Raw genomic sequence first — 20,769 nt, 5'->3', positions numbered from 1 at the left:
CACAACTATATATTATTCTCCGCTGGACCAAACAGACAAAACAAAAAACCCTCATTCTTCCAAGACATGATATATTTTCATTCAAAAACGTCGTGAGCAATTGTAGTTTGTATTTACATGTGGGCCAATTAACTTTGGGTCTCAACTGACACGTGGACCAAAACTCCCGTGCCGAAAAAACGCGTGGACGTAAATTACTGGAAAAAACAGGTGCGCGGACAAAAAATCGTTGACGAAATGTCCTATAACTTGTTCTTCAATATCTTAAGTTAAATAGCAGGTGAGTGCAAGGTGTTACGTTTTCTTTAGGGTTTTGTTTCGTAAAAAGGAAAACATAATAGGAAATTACACAACATTAATTGCAGTTAGGTTGATTCTGGTTTAGTCAATCGAATCGGTGTAAATTAGCTGATTCGTCAACATTAAATAATCCACTCTTAAAAATATATCTAATAAATAGGGATTACAAATACACATCCTTCTATTGCTCGCGACCTAGGTCACTTATTTACTCAACTATTTGAACAAAAAGATTATTCATATCAGTGATAAGAATTTATTCAGGGAATACATTCTTAAACGAAAAGTGGAATTATTTCAACGGATATTTCTAGAAGATAAGTTTCGTTCTCACCACGAAAATCTTCCTATATATTGAAATTAATCGAATTGTTTTGCCAGCTTATCGGAATCAAGTTGTAAATGTTTAACAATATTGGAAAAACGGGCTCCTCACACCATGCTTCACTTCATCGATTTACAAGTTATATGCTCATGCGCAGCAGCTAATTATATACTGTCAAAACAATTTCATTAAAACTGCATCCTGTAATTTTCCATCATTCAAAAGCAGAGCAATATCGTATTACCTCCCTCGCTCCGTCATTGTCTCTCCGTCGAGCTGTGTTGCCGGATTCTGGACGAAATCAGCTTAGTTTAATAGGATATCTCGATGAAATATGAAGTTTTCAGGAAAAACGGCAACCTTGGAGAGCGAATACCCCTGAAAGCAGAAGCGACTCGGCTAAATCACGTTAAATCGCGGGAGCCTTTGTTTTTAAACTACTCCATCTATCAGCAATCATAACCCGCTCTGGGATGCTACCGGAAATTCGATCCCGAGCCCTCTGCAGTTTCTTCTGTAGTGCCTCCCCCATTCGGTCCGATATTAATTGTGAGCGAAAATAATTAAGTGTATTGTTTCAAAATAAATGAAGGGGATCCCGCGGAAAATTCCTCCTCCCTTCCTCGATTCAACATTTTCTTTCAAAGGGGAAGAGACGGGTGAGGCCCTGCGAGTAATTTTGAAAATGCCGTGACGTCAAAGATGAAATTTGTTGACGATAACCTAAAGCCTAAAAACCTAGAGTAAATTTTATTTACATTTTTTGGTGCCAGCAGCATTACTCCGAATAAAAAATGGTACATCTTTGATCAGGGTGTTTAGTTTTTTTTTTCATTTTGGGAAATTCCAATAAAATCCTGATTTTTTCCTGATTTATAACTGCTAAATCCTGATTTCATAATTTTTCCAAATCCTGATTTCTTGCAAAGAAAAATTGGATTACATTTTGCAATAAGGAACCACTATTTCTGGCTCATTTTAGAAACAACATACGTGCCATTGGTTTCCCTATGCAGGAAGGTGCTTTTATGGGAGAGCCAGAGATAGTGGTTCCTTATTGCAGAATGTAATCCAATTGATGTAATGTAACTTCACAAAAATAGCTCGATAAGAAAATCCGATCGGAAGGCCTACTTTCCTCAAATCCTGATGCAAGACACCCTGTTAAAGTAAAACTGACTCAGCAAGTTTTTTGCCTCTATTGTAAGAGTATGCTGCGTAATGCAGATTTATGACGTCACGTTGGCTGAACGCCAACTCGCATGTAAATTTCATTTAATCTTGGGCATTGAAAATTCCTCAAAGATCCAGCAATGTTCCAAGCACCGACGCATAGATTTTGGCCATAATGCAATAGCTTGACTCGTGCTATTTCCGTTAACGTTCGGGGAAAATTCTCTAGGGCACGGAGACTAATTTTTTTCTAAGAAATGTACCTTATTCAATCTATCATACACTTGGAGGCTAGCCTGTGATAACAGTTTTACATCGTTACATTGCATAATAATTAGGAAAAACTCAGTTAGTTGTCTCGGACTAAACGAGCTTTATCGAGTACACTCTCCGGTATTTTTACGGGCGCTGATATCGCATGAAAATTTGATAGAGTTGCCGCAAAAAGGAAATAGGATAACTTGGTCAAATAATGGTCTTCTATAGTAGAGAAATGTCATAAAATTCTTGGATGAGTCTTAAAACACTGATAATTGAAAATACTGGCCGACAGTCAAAAAACATAAAAGTACCTCCACAGCGCGAAATATAACCGTTTTCTGGGTGATCCCTTCTTAGGGCTCATCTTCTCATTTAGATAGTCAATAAAGCGATAATACCATGGCCGCAAAGTTTTCTGTATTGAGCCTTAAAAATTTTATGGCATATTTATTTATTGACATGCTCTGATAAGACCGCCTATAAATTAGCAGATAAAAGAATGCTTGTTGGCGAAGGAAGAGTGAGGTTTTATTCAACCTAGGATTTCCTGGGCTGGCACACGTTTCAAGTGCAAATACTTGGTATGTATATTTCTTAGGATCATGATTGAGTTTTAGGTCAAAACAAATGATCCGAAATCGATAATACGTTCGGAGGTGCAGGTTTTCTTTGGGGTATATTTGCCACTGATAACTTAACTCAGATATACTCCAGATATAGTAAAGGGGGTCTATAAAAACGATTTCGGTGATATGAATATAAGTAAACTTACACATTATTGAACGATCAGAGAATCAACGATACACGTGTCAAGAGAGGGTCCTTACCTGAAACAGAAAAGAAAACGTGATTAGTATCAGGAAAAACATTGTGATATATTCTGTTCGATTCAGACATAAAGTGCACGAAGGTGGGCACCGACTCAACTTTTAATAACTACTTAAAAAACAAAACAACAAATCCCACCTTTAAATAGATTATGAGTCGTCTTACATTATAAACTTTTCAGAAAAATCAATGCGTAAAAGTTGACGAAGAAAAGTGAGTTTAAACGAATGCGGGTACTTTTCCATTCTTATCACGTATGCGTTCGAGTCTTCGATCATTCGAAACTTTTACTTCTCTCCGTCCCGTGTTACCTTTTTTGTCTTAAGGCCAAAGCTATTAAATTCTTGACTCATAAAAGCGAATAGGAAGGGATTTATACAATGGACGGATGTCTTCTGTAAGGCCGTTTAAGCTTAATCAATTCCACTATTTACTTGACCTATGCCCCGCTCAAATCAATTAAAAATACTCATTCTAGCCTTCGGATGCGTCGTATCCAAATAAAGCTAAAACTGAAAATTCCTTGAGATTTATTTCTTGCAACATAAATAAGCCATGATACCTTCAAGTTCCGCAATGATGGTTCCGCTTCATGGATCCGTCAAGTGTTACCTATGTGGGATTATGATCATACATATCACACGTATTAAAAAGCGTTCTGACTCCTCAAAGTTTCAATTTTTTCAGATTTTTTTCTAGGTATATTCTAGGCCGATTATCATGATTTTGGCGGCTGTAACAGGTAATAATCTTTAGATAGGCTCATTATCTTTTATTTAATGAAATTTCGTGCAACCTAGATTTCTTAATATACGTAATATAATTGTAAATGCATCCCGTGGAACAATATAATTTTCATTTTTTATCATAGATATCTCTAGGGATCTACTCGGCCGATTTGTATGATTTTTGCAGCTATCATCAAGAAATCGTCTCGGGTCGAGACAAAATTCTTGAAATTTTAAAATATATGATGATTTAGAATATATAAGCTGAGTAACCCCTGTCACTCATTATTTTTGCAGACTCTGAAATTTCGGGGTTGCCTTATTTTGCACACGTACTCCCTTCCTAAAAAGGATATGACCAATTAGAATATGGAACAGAGGGAGAGGAGGGACAGAAGAGAAATGAGCAGATCGTTTAGGGGAGTAGATTAGGTATTCATGAGTCAGGTTGAACATTCTAATAATGTAAGCATGAATTTGACACCAACATGCTTCATAAGTAGCTGCTTTCACGTAATGCGTGTGTTGAGGGCATGTCTGTAGCAGCTAAGTATATTTAAAGGCGTAGATTATTAATGTTCCGCCAGTCTCGGCAGCCTCGAAAGCAGACGGGCAAAGGCTGCGCGCGCTCAGCGGTGCTTCCCATGATGAACTTCGCTGTGCTTCCTTGCCAAATCCACCCACCTAAGCGAGGAACTTCACTTGAGAACAACTGAGCACATTTGAGATACTTGTGTCGCACAATCAAGAACGATGCAACAGTCAATCAATCAATCAACTGATATTTTCTAGACTTCAGGAATGTTTTCCAGGAATCCCAAAGATCAAATCGAACTGTGCTTTGCAAAAGATTTGAGCGAGACACACTAAGCACATTAGCTCCAGTTCAATACTTCACGCTCTATCAGTTCGCCTTCAATTGTAGAAGATACTTCCTAGCGCTACCGCAGAGCACGAATAGTTGCTTGACCCAACTTGACCCAAAGAGGACAAGCCAGGTCTCGTTTGGAGTCTGGAGGCTGTTGTGGCTCAAGTATAAAATGTAACAATTGATAATCAAGTTTAACTTGCATATTGCACCTTATAATATGATACTAGATAATATGATAAATATGCCAAAGGTGCTTACTTGTGGTTGTTTTACTTGCTGATGCATTTCGCCCCTTCGGGCATCTTCAGAGCTTCACGTGGGAAAGTTTTATAAAGTATTCCTGACGAAGCTCTGAAGGTGCCCGAAGGGTAGAAATGCACCCGGAAATAAAATATCAAAGCCTTTTGCATATTTATCATCTTATTTAGACATTGACATACTAGATTTTACTTCAAAGAGGTCATTTCTATGTCAAATGAAGTTTGCACGTCTAAAAGTAAGAGCAATATAAGTTCTTCTAACTGAAATTGAAGACCCTCTCCTCATCATTGTTTCCCTTCTTTCGCCCCGACTCACTTAAAAAGTGAGAAAATACGATTTTCGTTGGAAACCTTGCTCACCGGTAAGCGTAGAAGAATAGGAAAATTACAAGATTGGCTGTAGCAGCGCATTTTTGGGAGCAGAACCACTCTATTGCCCCCAGACTAATCCTGGTGAAGGAGGTCCGTGATCCAAGAAAACTGCACATTGGTAAGAGCATTTTTAATTACAAAAATAAAGAGAATTTGTTTAACTAGAAATTCCTCCGCCAAACACGTTATTTAAAGCCTCGAAATCTGGCAGCCAGTAAAACAGAGGTCCAGAGTTTGAAAAATCGGAGAGGACAAATCAGTCGTACCGATGATGAGCCGTAGCTCGAGACGCATCTGCCGATACCAAAGAATTTCGTCGCAAAAGAGGTGATTTTTAAATTTTTAATTCCGTTACAACTTGTGCGGGAAAGCTCCCTGATTTTATATCAAGAGGAGAAAAAACCTTTTTGACGTTCGCGGAATTTCTGCAAAGCCTCAAGGGCATTTTCTTGGGGATATTTTGATAGAGCTCTCCAGAGGAAACCGAGAGCAAACAACGTATGTGCATAAAAAGGGCGTCCTGAAAGTGGAGAGTGCACAGCAGGAAGAAAGATAAGGGTTTGGGTGCGGTGGTCGTGCAACTACGTTCGATGTATCAGACGCGACGCGGCGCGATTTTAAGGCGTTTCCGAATATGCCCGCTCTACTTGAGTTGGTCTATTATGCTCGCTGGGCGCCTCTTCAATATACTCCTGAACCCCTTTCTCGAGTACACATCTTGTCCCACAACCTCTTCCACCTACGCTTCAAACATCTCACTGAGAGTTGCCAGCTGAGGGAGAATTTCACACTCACATTCATTTGCGGAATTTCGCAAAATATTAGGAACTTGGAGGGCTCTGGCCCCTGGCCCAACCCTTGAGGCGTTGCGCGCCCCCGAAGGCCACATCGCGGCCAGCGAAATCGCCAGTTGGCGGTTAATGAGCAAATAATTTTAGTTGAATGACAAAACGATGTTTCAAAGAAAAATTTCTCGCCAAACAATAGGGGTTAATTTAAGTAATTTTCGTTGCGCAAATCGTGTTCTACGTGAAATTTTGGTTAAGGAACATACGTGAGAAGCTTAACTTGGTACCTTATCTAGTGGTCCATTGCAGTCTTCAGTCTTGTGGAGGTTGAAAGTGCTTCTACGATACAGTGGTGTGGCGTACTTCGCAATGAATTGATTGATCCACCGTTTAAACATGAGAAAAAAATATAGGTATCACGCGGTGTTCGCAACGAGTTCGCTCAGTGCATAAGGGTCACTGTTTCTCGTTCACGTTTTTAACGATTCTATGCGTTCCATGACTTACTGAGTCCATGGCAAAAATTTAGGAATATACATGAAATTCCAGGATATTTCACGAAATTTCAATGTGAGATCTCATTGCATAAAGTTTAATGAAATTTTGCATCTCTGGTTCCAGTTCCGGCTGTCTTGCCTCTCAAGTTACCATCTCGCTATCTACCTGTTTACGTTGGCAACTTGGCCGGAGCAGCCCTGGACACGGACACCGTTGTTGCTTGCCCGAATTTAAATTCGCTCGACTGTCTGAATCCGCCGCGCGCCCGGCATGGCACTTGGACCCCGTCTTCGCCCCTTTCCACCCCCCTCCCCTTCCGCTGATATTGCTCGCTTCGGCGTTGACGTCAATTAGATTGTGTGTACTCGGCCAGCAGACATGCTGCATCCGAGTGATAAGAACAGGATGCGATCCCGACCTTTGGTGCTTTTGCTTTTGTGCTCCTCCACGAGAGGGGAGAGGGGGGAGTAGCTAGGGGAGAGAGGGGGGTGGCTAGGAGAGAGGAGGGAGTAGTCGTGCCCGTGACTCTCGGTGCGTGCTTTGATATTCCCACTGCCGTGCTGAGGAAAAACGTCGTATGAACATTCGAGATTTGCCACATTTCCTCACAGAAAATATTTATTTTTGATGAAAGTTACGAATATTTTTTCTTGAACACTTCAGGAACTTTAGGTGAAATTGAGAACAAAATCGTCGGGAAAATTGGAGGGAAAATGTTCACAAATTTTCCCGAAAATTGGCGATTTACCGAAGGAAAGTTGGCAACACCTGAAGGTTCAAACGATGTTTTTCCTTAGCACGGCAGCACACGCACAGTGAACCGATAGAAGCATCTAAGGACTTGATGCCCTTCCGTATTTACAGGAAATGCGCAAGGAATTTTGAAGCTTTCGAAATTAGCTCATGATTCGTCGTTTCTCGGACAGCAGAACATAACTCTATTTTAAGGTTTCCAAACTTGACTTGAAAAATGTAATGCTTTACGAGAATGAAACTGCATGATTTGTCTGATTTTCGGATGAAATCAGAGGAAAAATTAGTTAAAATTTCAAGTGGAAAATCCCGAAATTCTCCCGGTAAAAATGCACTTTGTGCGGGAAAATTTGACATCATTTGAATGCAGTTACGTTCCTTCGGGAGAGACGACGACGAATCGAGGGGCTTGGAGGACAAGGCTCAAAAAAACCTTTCCAGCATTCGAAAAAATTGAGAGAGTGAGGATTCCAACTAAAACTAAGTAGTCTTGAAGTATATTATGTAAACAATTTACTACTATAATCCAATTTCCAAGCAACGAAATTTGAGTTGGAACTTTTTTTCCACCAGAGGGCTCCATGTATGTAGTGGTGACACTTTAAACACGTATTTCTCGAAATGGCAAAAATTGCACTAATGAGCCTTTGCCCTCCAAGCCTCTCCAGAAACAGTGCAGTCAGTGTATACTAACTACTTGACTTAAATTCAGATTACGATGTGTGAATCGCAGCGCATCTCTCATGTATTCCAGACACGTATTATGATGAAGGCCAGGTAAAGGATACACGATTATGTGTACTTTCAATTATTAATAAGTCCACAAGCTGCAGAGAAGGGTTTCTTTTTTGCTTCCAACCTTACGGAGAAGCCTTTTGTTAAGTTTGTGCTGGTTGGTAAAAATAATCAAGTTAAGTTGAGTCGTGGGCCGTTGAGCTTTGAGAGCTGAGGCTGTCCGCTCTTGGAAGCATAAAATCGAAGTTTAGTGAAGTTGCCATCCTCGAAATTTCCGCGTAATTTAATACGATTATCACCGTTGGGACAAAAATATAATGGCCGGACTGTCGCTTTCGTTCCGAGTCAATTACATTAGGAAGGATTACGGCGTTGTCAAATTGAACCAAGCGGCATCTCAAAAAAGTAGAGCAAACTGAGAAATATGGTAAGAAGTGACACGTAGTCAAGTTTAAAGACATATTGACAGATCTCGTAGAAAAGTAGCTAAGAAAATTAAGTTCATACGTCTGCACTGAGAACGAAATCCGGGGGAAATTAATGGCTTGATTCGCAAAGTCTCCGAGAACCGAAATAATAAAAAGAAGCTCGAAGAACGATTAAAGTTGAATTCTGCCAAAAATTCCCGGTGAAAGGAAAATCTTTTATACGCCTGTTCTTCAGTTCTTAAATTGAACGCAATAGCTGAATACATGAAACTTATTGGTTCTGTAATAGTGCAAAACAAACGTTTTAAACCTCTTAGTAGGCACTTGGCGTATAAATAAAATTCGTGCATATATGGATTTTCAATGTATATATGTCCTATGTGCTGAAAAAATGGTTTCTTGGGAAGAAAAAGAAACACCGCACATGACTCCCAAGAATTTGTTTTTCGTGATAAAACGGAAATTTTATTTTTTTTTCTATTTGGCCTCTTTCCGAAACAAATCATTCGAATTGTTCATTTAGCGAGATAACAGGGTAAAAGACTTGGGAAAATTCTTTGGAGTGTAGATAGAGATACATTGAGGAATATTGATCCTTAACACACATCTACGATTGGAACGGAGTTTAAAAGTTCATCGTTGTTTTGTTTTTATCGATCCATGTATTTATTTGTCCGTTCTAATGATAGGTTTATTTATATTGAGCCCATCGTACCAAAATAACAATCGTTGATGAGAAAGCCTTATACAGACTTTGAAAGGTACACAAGTACTACTGAAGGTGTGTTGGAGTATTATCTGTGTAAACTTAGTAGCAGGTTGGTGAAATCAACCAAGATGTCTGCGATTGTGAGTGGAAAATTTTCTTTACGTTTTAATATCACGTAAATAAAAGCTTACATTGTTCGGTTAAACAGCTTATTCCTTGTCGGTATTACATCTTCCTTTTTTTCAACTCTTGATTCAAGCGATGTTGTTCCCCTCCATGCGCCGTGCTTTCGGCTGAAGACGTTTATTATCAAGAGCCGAGCCATATATTTTTGCAGCGCTCTCGGATTATGATGAAGTCTTAAGGATATTGCCGAGGAGGGGAACAAAGGCTGGAGGCCTGAATGCTTTTGCACGGGGAACTGAAGTGAGCTAGGCTTTTAAATGGATTGCAGCTTCCTCTTGTTTACTATGCGTTCGATTAATTTTAAGCTGAACGCGCGCGCGCTGGCTGCGGCGAAGGTAGTCTCCCTCCTGGAGAATGTCGCTCGGTATCATAACCGCCCGTTCGCGTAATTCCTTTATTCCCCTTGGCCGCTGAATGCCTAGCGAGCGTAGAACGTCTCCTTCCTCTCATACCTTCCTTACGTCTTCTCCTCTCCTATCTTCATTTCCAGACTATCCCCCTCCAAGGTTATCCTTTCGGATTTAACATCTTTGTTACAATGGACCAGTATTCAGCTAGAACAGGGTGTCTGGTTGTATTTTCATTTTGGGAAATCCTGATTTTTCCTGATTTTTGACTGCTAAATCCTGATTTCATAATTTTTCCAAATCCTGACTTCACTCAAGGCGAATGTAACTTCACAAAAATAGTTCGATAAAAAATCCGATCGGACGGCCGACTTTTCTCAAATCCTGATTTTACGACCGATTTTTCCTCAAATCCTGATAAAATCGGGATTAAAGCCTGATTGACCTCAAATCCTGATGGAATCGGAAAAATCGGGAAAATTCTGATGCTAGACATCCTGTAGAAACGTATCTGGTCGCATTTTCGAAAAAAAAATGAGTAAGAAGCGGTTTTGAATAGGTCACTTGCGCTGGTCATAGAATCGTGTTTTGATGCTTGATTCCTTTAGATTACCTAAAAATAATTAGATCTGTCCAAACGGCAACTTTCTAGGTTCGATATTGACCCGAGATATCACGGTTTTAAAAATTCGGTTTGTGACGTCATCCACCACGGTGGTGACACCCTTGGTTTCTTCCACCTGGCTTTCAGCCGAATTATTTCACGCTGAGTAAACGTAGAAAAAACCAAGGGTGTCACTACTGCGTTATGGATGTCGCCATGAATCGAGTTTTTCAAAGTACGATATCGCGTTTAATATTAAATCTAAGAATTTGCCATTTGGACGGATCTCATTATTTTCCGCTGATCTGCAGGAATTAAGCATTGAGATACGATTCTGTGACAAGCGCAACTAGTCTATTTAACAAATCGTAAACTTCCTCCTCTCAGAATTTTCCAAGCCGAAAGAGAATATCTGGATTGCCTCATGTACGTGAAAATGAACTAGTGGAAAAAATGTGTAAAAGAGAAAGACTTCCGTGAGAGCTACGCTTACTTCAAGTTGTTTGAAACCAAAGAGACCCAGATTATGAGTGAAAGGCACTCAAAGATTCTTCAGAGTGTACTTTTCGTGCAGTAGTTGAACAGTTTCAGCTCATGCAGACATACTTTCATAGAGTTTGAGATGCTGCGATCACAGGGATTGCTCAAGGCAACATGACAATAGCGCGACTCGCTTCATTGCAAACGAAGAGACAGCCGTTTCGCCTTCAATATATTGAATATGCAACAAGGACAGCCGTCGAACAACAATAGTTGCATCCAGAAATGACATCAACGTCGCGCTACACTAGTGACTGAGGCGTTACATGAGAGGGCTTTTCGCGGTGTTCAGAGATAGTTGCACCCTCGACTTCCGTATGTACATGTACTAGGCAAAAATAGTCAACTTTGTTGCAGCGTTCTTGAATTTCCGTTTTCGTTACTTTGCTTACGAGATCATTGCCCAAAATAGTAGGCCCAAAACTATAAAGGAACTTCCTATTTTCCGACCAACTTGGTCTCGACAATGAATTCTAAAATTTTCTCAGGGATGAAAGAGGTTGTTCCTAGACACTCAAAACTGGACTTATTTTTCGCCTAGCTCCTAAGGAAAGGGGGAGGGGGGGAGTCAAAGTCAAAAACTTTAAAATACCATAAATTCTCAACGGTTTGTCGTCAAAAGACGATCTTAGTGTCATAATGTTCAAAAAAATAAAAGCTATCAGAATATTTGTCAGAAATCAATTTGTGACCCCGACAATTCCTGTTTGAAATCCACTTTTCACCAGTGATAAGATTTTAAAGTCATAAATAAACCCTAGAGAATAATTCGAAATGTCTTCCAGCAGAAGAAACAGCTAGATCCAAAGTATATAACAGTCAGCGCAGTCTGACTGCACGTACGAAATTGCTTGATCGGACGTAGTATTGTACTGCCGTGCTACGGAAAAACGCCGTATGCACCTTCAGGCGTTGCCAAATATCCTTTGATGAAACACGACTTTCATGGTAAACTTATGAATATTTTTCTTCCAATATTTCAGATAATTTTGCTCGCAATTTCACCCAAAGTTCCTGAAAATTTCGGAGAAAAATATTCATAAATTTCCTCAAAAATAGACATTTTAGTGAAGGAAATTTGGCAACTCTCAAATGTTCATACGGCGTTCTTCCTTAGCACGGCAGTGTACTCGATCGCATTTTTTCCTCAGTGTAAAAACGGACAGTACCAACTGATAAAAATCATTTCGCAAAGTATTGGAAAAATCCCTGTTCAATCGATGACCGGAAAACGGAACGGAGCGTCAGGTTGTGCCGGCAATCAAGGTTCTCCACATTTTTACGCGACGATAATTCGTAGCCAGCGCGGGAGGAGCAGGAATTTTTCCAAGGAGCCCATTGTCTCAAAATCAGGATTTGCATGATACAGCGCGAGGGGTGCTCGCAATCGCTCCGCGCGGGGGGAGCGGAATCGCATTCGAGGCTCGGCTTGAATTCAGAGCGAGGAGGAAACAATACCGCCGCCAAAACCGCGTATCCCCCCGGGGTATTCCACGGAGTCCGCGCGGTTTCAGCTTAGCGGAGGAGAATGTGGGGGCGATTATTGTGCAATATGCAGCGACGAGGCGGCGCGGGTGTCCGGTCGCAGCTCGCAGGCACTTCCATGGAGCCGGCGCTTTTTTTTCAGACGCCGCCGCGAATACTAAACGGGACCTTTTCCGAATTCCAGCTACATTGGCAGCGAGTGCGGGTGCGAGTAGTCCCCCCCCCCCTCCCCCGACGGCCCGCGCCGAGCTCGGTAGGCAAACCTATCCACATTGCTCACGCTCGTTTTTATTGCAGGCATTCTGCGCGCTTCCGCCATCGCCTCTGCCGCCTCGTTTCGCCCGACTCGGTTCCGTTGTCGGACCGGACGTTAAAATAAAAATTAAAGACTAACCGGTTGAGAAAGAGGGCATCACATTTTTACGGATTGGTGACAAGACAACCCCATGACTATATTCATAATCATTCCAAATAACAGCTCATTTCCTGGAAGCCCCTCATGGTAGAGTACCTGTATACGGGAGAGTATTGCCATCTTTGTGCCGCTCCCTGATTGGTTCATCAGTTTTAGGTTGGAGCTCCAAAATTGGACCGATGTAAACAAACCTGACACAGAAGGACACGTATTATTGGCTAAGAAATGAATGGTAATCATACTCAAAGCTTATTTTTTTTCATAAATATCCATCAAAGTTGGAGCCCAAGCAATTCAGAAGTTGGATATTAAAAAATGTTCATCATGTCAAAATCACGTCTAGAACTTTGTAGAACTTTTGCGCCATCTTGTTTGTTTACATTGGCCCAAACCAGGACTGCAGTGGCTAGGGTTTGTTTACATTAGTCCAACTTTGGGGCTCCATAACGGCCGACCAATCAGAGAGCGGCACACTTTTTCTGTAGTAAAAGGATTCAGACGAATCTCGGGAGGAATACTCTCCCGTATACAGGTACTGTACCTCATGGTTTAGGTTGTGATTGATGGAGGTATAAAAGCACTCATTTTCAATATCCCTAAATAGTTTTAACTAAAATGATTGTAATATCTTCCTTGGATCCTTTTTCAAAGTTATGAAAGTTTGAGAACAGATCAATGGAAGATATTGCAATCATTTTGGTTAAAACTATTGCGAGATTTTGAAAATGAGGGCTTTTACACCCTCATTAATCACAACGTAGACCATGAAGGGTTTCCAGGAAAGGATCTATTATTTGGAACGATTCAAGGGGCCCCAGTTAGACTCCTGTAGAGGCACACAAAACTTGAAAACTGTACATACAGTAGGACTTTAGGTTAGTTAGGAGGGGTCCCACCCGAGAAGAGGGGATGCCCAAAAGGTATCAGCACCCCAGGAATTTTCGAGCCAGACCGACACCGGGCTGTGTCACCGCGGAAGTTTAGCTCCGTTAAAAGAATCTCCGTTTTGCGGGCGGCACGGCAAATATGCCTTGATGCTCCCCGGTCGAATATTTATCGATTTCGCCTCTATTTTTCCAGACTTGGTACGGTCGGACCCGGATCCAAATACCGCGGCTGTTTTGGTCGCCTCTCGTGACAAATTGCGAGGGGATGCCTCGCCCCTTCCCAGGGCGTTCCTCACATCTCAGCCCGCGTTTCAGGGTCACTTCATCTTGGCTCGCCGGGGTGCATCGATTTTACGGACATTTCACCCGAATCTACGATATATCCTCGGCGGACGGGTCTATTGCCAACTTTAACGAGAGCGAAAACAAAAGCTGTTTCTTAGCCACGGTTTTCATGGACTAGGATCGAAGGGCTCCATACATATCGTAGCTCCTGACTTGAGGGTCCACCTCAATTTACACCTGTGGGCCGATTATTGAAATTGATAGACAAAGCTATAGACAAAGAAGACATAGGGAGTATGGAACGATCCTATTGGGTGAAAATGAGCGCATCGGAAAAGTCTAAAATTGGAAAGGTAAAACATAAACTTTCCGACTCGTCAAATGTTAGTTAGTTAGTATATTTTAAGACATTCAGCGTCACAGGCTATTAACGTCTTTACAGAGAATTTTGAAAATGGGAGTATATACGAAACTTTAGATTTTTAAATTAAGAAAGGTGAAGAGTTTCAGAATTTTGATAGTAATATTGGGTGATATTGAGAACAGGAAAGAGAAGATGTCGGATGATTGCAGTTGGGTATGTTGAGTGTTTTTCATTGAAAATCTACGACACATGACGATGGCTACTCTCAGTTTTGCATTGGGTTGTCCATCTCTCTGATGTCTGAGAATACGAGTATACAATAGCATGGAAATATGTTCCTCACGAAATATAAGCCAAATAATCAGCAGGGGGAAAACGTGGACGCCACCAGTGAGAATGTAAGGAAGCGGGTAGAGGGATCTGAAAAAAAGTTACGACGAAGTCATCGCGTTTTCCAGGGAACATACACGTAAGTGAAAAAGAATCTCGAAAATCGCCCCAGATTTATAGAGATTTCTCAAAAGGCATAAAAAAGCTCGCAGGGACAGGGGAAACGATCGAGATGGCCGCGTGATGACTGAGTTTTATGCCACTATTAACCTCGCGAGGAACCGCGTGCGGCGAAAGAATTGTTTTCCATATTTTCCTATTTTTCTTCTCTCGGCCCGGGTCGCGTCGCGTCGCGGGGCCCGATGGCAACAGTTGCCGCGCGCTCGTTCCGCGCTGACCGGGGCGAAAAAAACGAGAGCTTTCCGACGGCCGATCTCGCATCGACGCCCGGGCGGATGGATAGTAATTTCCGCGGTAATATCTTTCGATTTGACCCGGCGCTTTTTTCCTCCTCATAATCGCACAAAATGTCGCCCGAGCGCCGAAAACTTTTCCCCCGCGCGAAATATTCAGGTCGGTCGAATATGTTTCCGGATCGGGACGGGGCGGTGGTGGGTCTCTGGAGGCAGGCTCCAAGCTCCGAAAGTTTTTGTAATCAAGTTATATCCGCCTCTCAGTACATTTATTACCGTCCACATCTTCGACCCGAGTTGTAATGACTTTTAACGTCGCGCCAGCGCGGGAGGGCGTCAAAGGTGGCACACAAGAATTCCACCCGGAGAGACGAATACTCCACCGTGGAGGGGTGAGGGTTGTGGGGGGGGGGGGGGCGAAAGGGACTGATGAAAATTGAGTGCGGGGAGACAATGGCAAGGAATTCTTAAATTCCTCACGCTTCCTATAGACTCTTGAGACTGTCTGAGACGGGGGCGAAGGCGTTCGGGGACAGTTTAGGGGGCTTCCAGGGATCCAGGGGCGGAGAACCGAGCGAGCTCAACGGTTGGTTTTTCAATTTGTTAAAGCTTATAATCTCCGAAAGCGTCTCTGCGGCCCCTTCCCGAGATGCCTGGCTCCGGCGTGACATTCGATACACACACAATGATGGGCCTCTAATTATTGCGAAGCGTCTTCTCTCGCAATTAACGGCGGAGGTCTTTCACTCCTCGGCCTTTCCTGTCTCGAAAATCACGACGATCCGGTCCGCACTTGACTCGGAAACGGAAGGAAACGCACTTGACTCGGAGGCAGAAACTTCGATTGTAAAGACCGAAATTCGAGTCATGCGGAACACCAAAGTTTTCGGATCGTTCTTGTGTAGCATTGGTCAACAAAATTTTGAATTTCCCACCCACAAGAAAAACCAGAGAATATACTTGAATTAACTCGCGCACTGCAAAAACTTCGGAAAACCTTGATATCTTTGCTTGGAGTTGCTTTCAGCAGTTTTCAATGACGATTATTACAGTAAAAGTAGGTGCATTCCCAATTCTTTGTACTTAGGAATATATTGTCACGCCTTTGGGCTGGGATACTATCGTCCCAAGTCCGAGTTCCAAGTTGCCAATTTTGGTAAATACTTGAAGAATTTTAAAGATTAAAAAAAGTAATTTTTGTCGCTTATTCTGCGCCGTATATCAAATATCATCAAAAATATCGATGGCCAAAGTGAAAAACCACGTCTCTTCGGTTTGGAACGTTGCATATTCCCCGTCATACTTTTTTTTTATTTATTTATTATTTATTTATTATTTATTCCCCCCCCCTCCCCCAAAAAAACTAGTCGACGTGATTTCTTGAAAACTCCTTTGATTTTTCTTCTCGGTTATCAGAGTGATCTGCACAGATTTCAAACTATACAAATTTTGAAGCACCACAATGGAAATACGTGATTCCACATTTTGGCTATCGACAAATCACAGTTCTTGAATTCAAACCTTCTCGAAGGGTCCATTATTTAAATGAAGTAATGGGGCTTTAAGAAGAAAACGAAATTCACGTAGACCGATGCCTGTTGATTGCCACACTCTTTTCAGGAGATTATCGCAGGCTTGTAGTTGGAGGGTGGAGGCTTTGACATGGACGAATTTAAACCAAAAGAAACTATATCCATTTTGACATGAGTCCTGTCATGCATTTATTCTATTGGATCTCACAGCTCATGTCAGAATGGACGTAGTTTCTTTTTATTTAAAGACGTCCACATGCAGCTTGATGTTTCTGTTTTTAAACTTGGGCGACGCATCTTGAAAGCGAGATATTGTAGGTTGTAACACCTCCGGCAACTTATGAGCAGCCAGAAAACAGACATTTACTTTTATGACGTGGGCTCACGAGTATGCTTTAGCTAGTTCTTTATTACTCCTGTGTAAATAGAATAACCACCGAGAGCTCTGGTTGCTCTGGTGTGGGTTCACGGATTGACGCTGTTGACGAAACTGTTGTATGAGTCTGTGTGCGCTCCTGCTTCTTTATTTCTTCCGTTTAACAACACCCCGTTCCTGCATCTAGAGCTATTGCCAAATTTAGGAGGTTGGTTTGAAGGATAAGTACAGGATAACTTCCTGCTTCCATTCTTGCGATAAAAGAAGAGAATTTTGTTACTTCTACTTCAGCTCGAATGAATCTGCAAGGAAACATAATCGTAACAATTTACCTACTGCGCAGTTTACAAAGAATTTAACGCTTTTACATTTTTCTTCTAACAACTAAGTCTTCTATTCATGGTTGTCCTTGGACAAATAAGCCCCAAATCAGCTTCCGAACTCCAATCCCTATAATCTGATCCACCCGATGGGCAGATTTTTTCCTTCCTAACCTCAAGGACCTCCAAATCGGAAGATAAAGGCATTAAAAGAGAAAACGATAAAGAGACAGAGTAAAAAGAAGATAAGAAGAAGATAAAGAAGAATGGGGATGAAAGATAGAAGAAAACAATTCGTCTTCTTCATCTTCTTCCTCTTCTTCTTCTCTTGTTTCTCCTCTATTTTCGATGGCTGAGAAAAAATACCGCCTATCTGCAAACTGCTGAATTTTGCAGATCGAAAAGAAAACTACTCTATTTTTGTAATTTTAAAGTTAGATTCGCAATTACTTCATACATTGTACAGCGTCATTGCAGCGTTCCCCTATGAATTGGAAAGAAACTAGAAGCATCAGCTTGTGTATTTTACACTGCAAAGTGCAGCAAAGTCGCAAACTCATTTTCGCCAAAATTGTCGGTTAGGCGGCATTGTTTCTTAGCCCTCGTATATTCTTCTTAATCTTCTTCTCTTCTTTTCTTTTCCTCACTTTACCTTCCGTATCCTCTTATTTTTCCGATCATTATTCCTCCTGTTCTTCTTCTCCTCCTTCAACATCTTCTCCTATTTATTTTCTGCACCTCCAACCGATTCCTAGTGCCTTCTCCTCTCACCAAAATAGGCGTCGTACAAGACCCGAGTCTGTCCGCCTAGTGTGATTTATAGACATACCGTCCGTTCCGAACTCAGAGACCGAAAGGTATCGGTGCTGGAACCGTAGCCTGGATTCCTCCGGGTGCTACACCTGGAAGGATTGGCTTCTGTAGTCGGTAAGTGCGGTTTCCACGGCCGGAGTTTCTTTTTCAGTGTGTAGATAGACGTGTAGACGCGTTTCCTTTGAGGGACCCGAAGGAGGATCCGTTCCAAGACGGCAACGAGGAGAACCGTCCGCTCCGGGCTCAGAGGCCGAAAGTTCCGGGTGTTGGAGCCGTGGCTTCGATTGCTCCGGGTGCTACGCCCGGAACTTTCGGCTTCTGAGTCCGGAACTCGGACGGTACGCCCATACAGTCCGTAAGTACGGTTTCCACGGCCGGAGTTTTTTTTTTCAGTGCGTAGATAGACGTGTTTCCTCTGAGAGACCCGAACGGGGATCCGTTCCAAGACGGCAACGAGGAGACGAACGTGACGGTGGGCGCCCGGGCGGGACGATCCCCCGCGGAGCGCTCCGGCTTAGCCGCTTCGCGGTCGACTCAATTCCACAGCGGAAACGCAGGTGCCGGAGCCGGGGGTGCGGGTGCCTCCCCCGGGAAAGGGGGACCCGGAAAAATTTCCCTCGCGGCGTCGCCGAAACCCTCGGCTCGCGCCCCGCCGCGGAACAGATGCGGAAATGATAAAAGTTGCATCTGACACCGTTCGCTCGGCTTGAGTCGTCGCGACGCGTCTCAGGTCTTAACGATATGGTCGACGGCGCGGCGGTGACAAGGAGATTAGCGCCCCTCCTGCCCCGCCCAACCCCGAACCGAGAGCGAGTGCCCGAAACTGCTACAACAGCATTGCCACATGATGTCAAGGGCGGAGAGCCAGGGAGGCTCAGGGGTGCAGAAAGTGAACGCTTAATAGAAGACTTAATGGGTCAGTCGCGCTGGTCACAGAATCATGTTTTGTGGCTTGATTCTTGTAGGTTAGCTAAAAATAATTAGATCTATCCAAACCGCAACTTAACTTTCTACGTTCAGTATTAACCGAGATATCGCGGTTTGAAAAATTCACTGGAAAAAAAAAAAACACATTGGATCTAGAGTCCAGACTCTTGAAAACATCGACAAGAAAAAATACTCTTTATTCAATCAAATTTTTGCTTAAATCAGAAGAAAATCCGCTCAAATTAAGAGGCTTGGTTCTTGATTTAAGCAAAAATCCGATTGAATCAAGAGTATTTTTTCTTGGCGATGTTTTGAAGAGTCTAGACTCTAGATCCAATGTGTTTTATTTCCAGTGTAGAAGACTTCATGGGCCAGTCGCACTGGTCACAGAATCATGTTTTGTGGCTTGATTATTGTAGGTTAGCTAAAATTAATAAGATTTATCCAAACCACAACTTTCTATGTTCAGTATTAACCGAGATATCGTCCTTTGAAAAATTCGTTTAGTAACAACACCTTTGGTTTCTTCCACCTTGCTTTCATTTGTCAGGGAGACACATAGTTTTCAGTTCGTCCAGAAAGAGCCTCAAAGTTTTGTATAAACGGAGTTAGAGGCTTTTAAAGTTTCCAAATTTTGTCCGACCTCTTCTATTGATTCGATCCACCCTTCGCGCCTTTGCAAAATCCTGTCGAGAAAACAAGTCGACGGCGAGACTCCCAAACTACGTATCTCGGGTTGCGACGCTGCAGACTTCCTGTCATTCTTACTTTTTTACATGAAAAACTACCCAATGTCAATTCTCTATGGTTTTTCTCCTCTGTGCAGAAAAAATTCTGTGAAAGCTCTATAGAATGACTTTGATTTGTTCTCATTGAAAGAAATAAAACTGGAGCGGGGATTTTGAAAAATCACGAACTAGATACTCGCCTTGGGGGTTTCACCGTCGGAAAACGAGATTCCGAAAACATGATACCCGCTAAAAATGGCACTTTGGCAATTTCTCCGGGCAGAGAACAAATCTTGGTTGGAATTTGCGAATCTGTGTTGGTGCCATTTTAAAAACACGGAAACTTTAAATGCATTTTTGCAATTCTCGGGGTCACAAACTAGTTTTAAGAAGAAAAATTGCATACTTCATCAGCAATACTCCTTTGGGAGCCGATCAACATCGCCGAGGGAATGGAGTTTTGAATTTGATCGAATGAAACCAAATCCTTTTTCGGAGCTGCGCCCCTGGAAGCCTTTGTCGCTGAGGAAACTTTGCGAGAAGAGAGGCATCTTCGCACCGGTGTAAAGGCGCAAACTCGGCTAGTTTGCATAAAAATCAAGCGGGACCCAGAGGTGGCAACGGTTTTGCCGTGACTTTAATTAGGTTTGAACTTGGGGAGCAATCTGCGGGTGACAACTCCTCCGACAGCGTTGCATTGTCTGGCTCAGGGCCTTACCGCGATAAGTTACTTGTGCGCGAGCGTTCTTGCCATACTTCAAAAATTGCAACGGATTTCGGCGGCTGGTCGAGTTATGGGAATGGGTTATCCTCAAGTCCCATCCGGGGAATCAGGACCTTTAGGTTTATTTTGGAGCCAAGTATGAAAATGACTTACATAGATTGATTTATAAATTCAAGCCGGTATTATTGTAATCAAAATTCGACCCAACCAAAATTACGGTGTATTCGACCATTAGTTGAGTTACACAGAAAATGTGCTTCTGAAATAAATTTGGAATTTTTAGTTTTTGTGAACTATGTATTTCCTTTACACCCTAAAAATATATTATGCACATCACCTCTGAAACACCTGGTCAGAGAGGAAAGGGTCCCCGTCTAGGGCACTCGCGGCTCTCTTCGCTATCACGGCAGAACGAGAGCACGGCAATCTACAGTAAAATGAGTCGCTGTCGGTTTCAGGGCATT

This window comes from Bemisia tabaci, chromosome 1 (genome assembly GCF_918797505.1).
Source record: "Bemisia tabaci chromosome 1, PGI_BMITA_v3".
Classification (NCBI taxonomy): Eukaryota; Metazoa; Arthropoda; class Insecta; order Hemiptera; family Aleyrodidae; genus Bemisia; species Bemisia tabaci.
The sequence above is the reverse complement of the archived record's forward strand: the minus strand, read 5'-3'. Positions refer to the sequence as shown.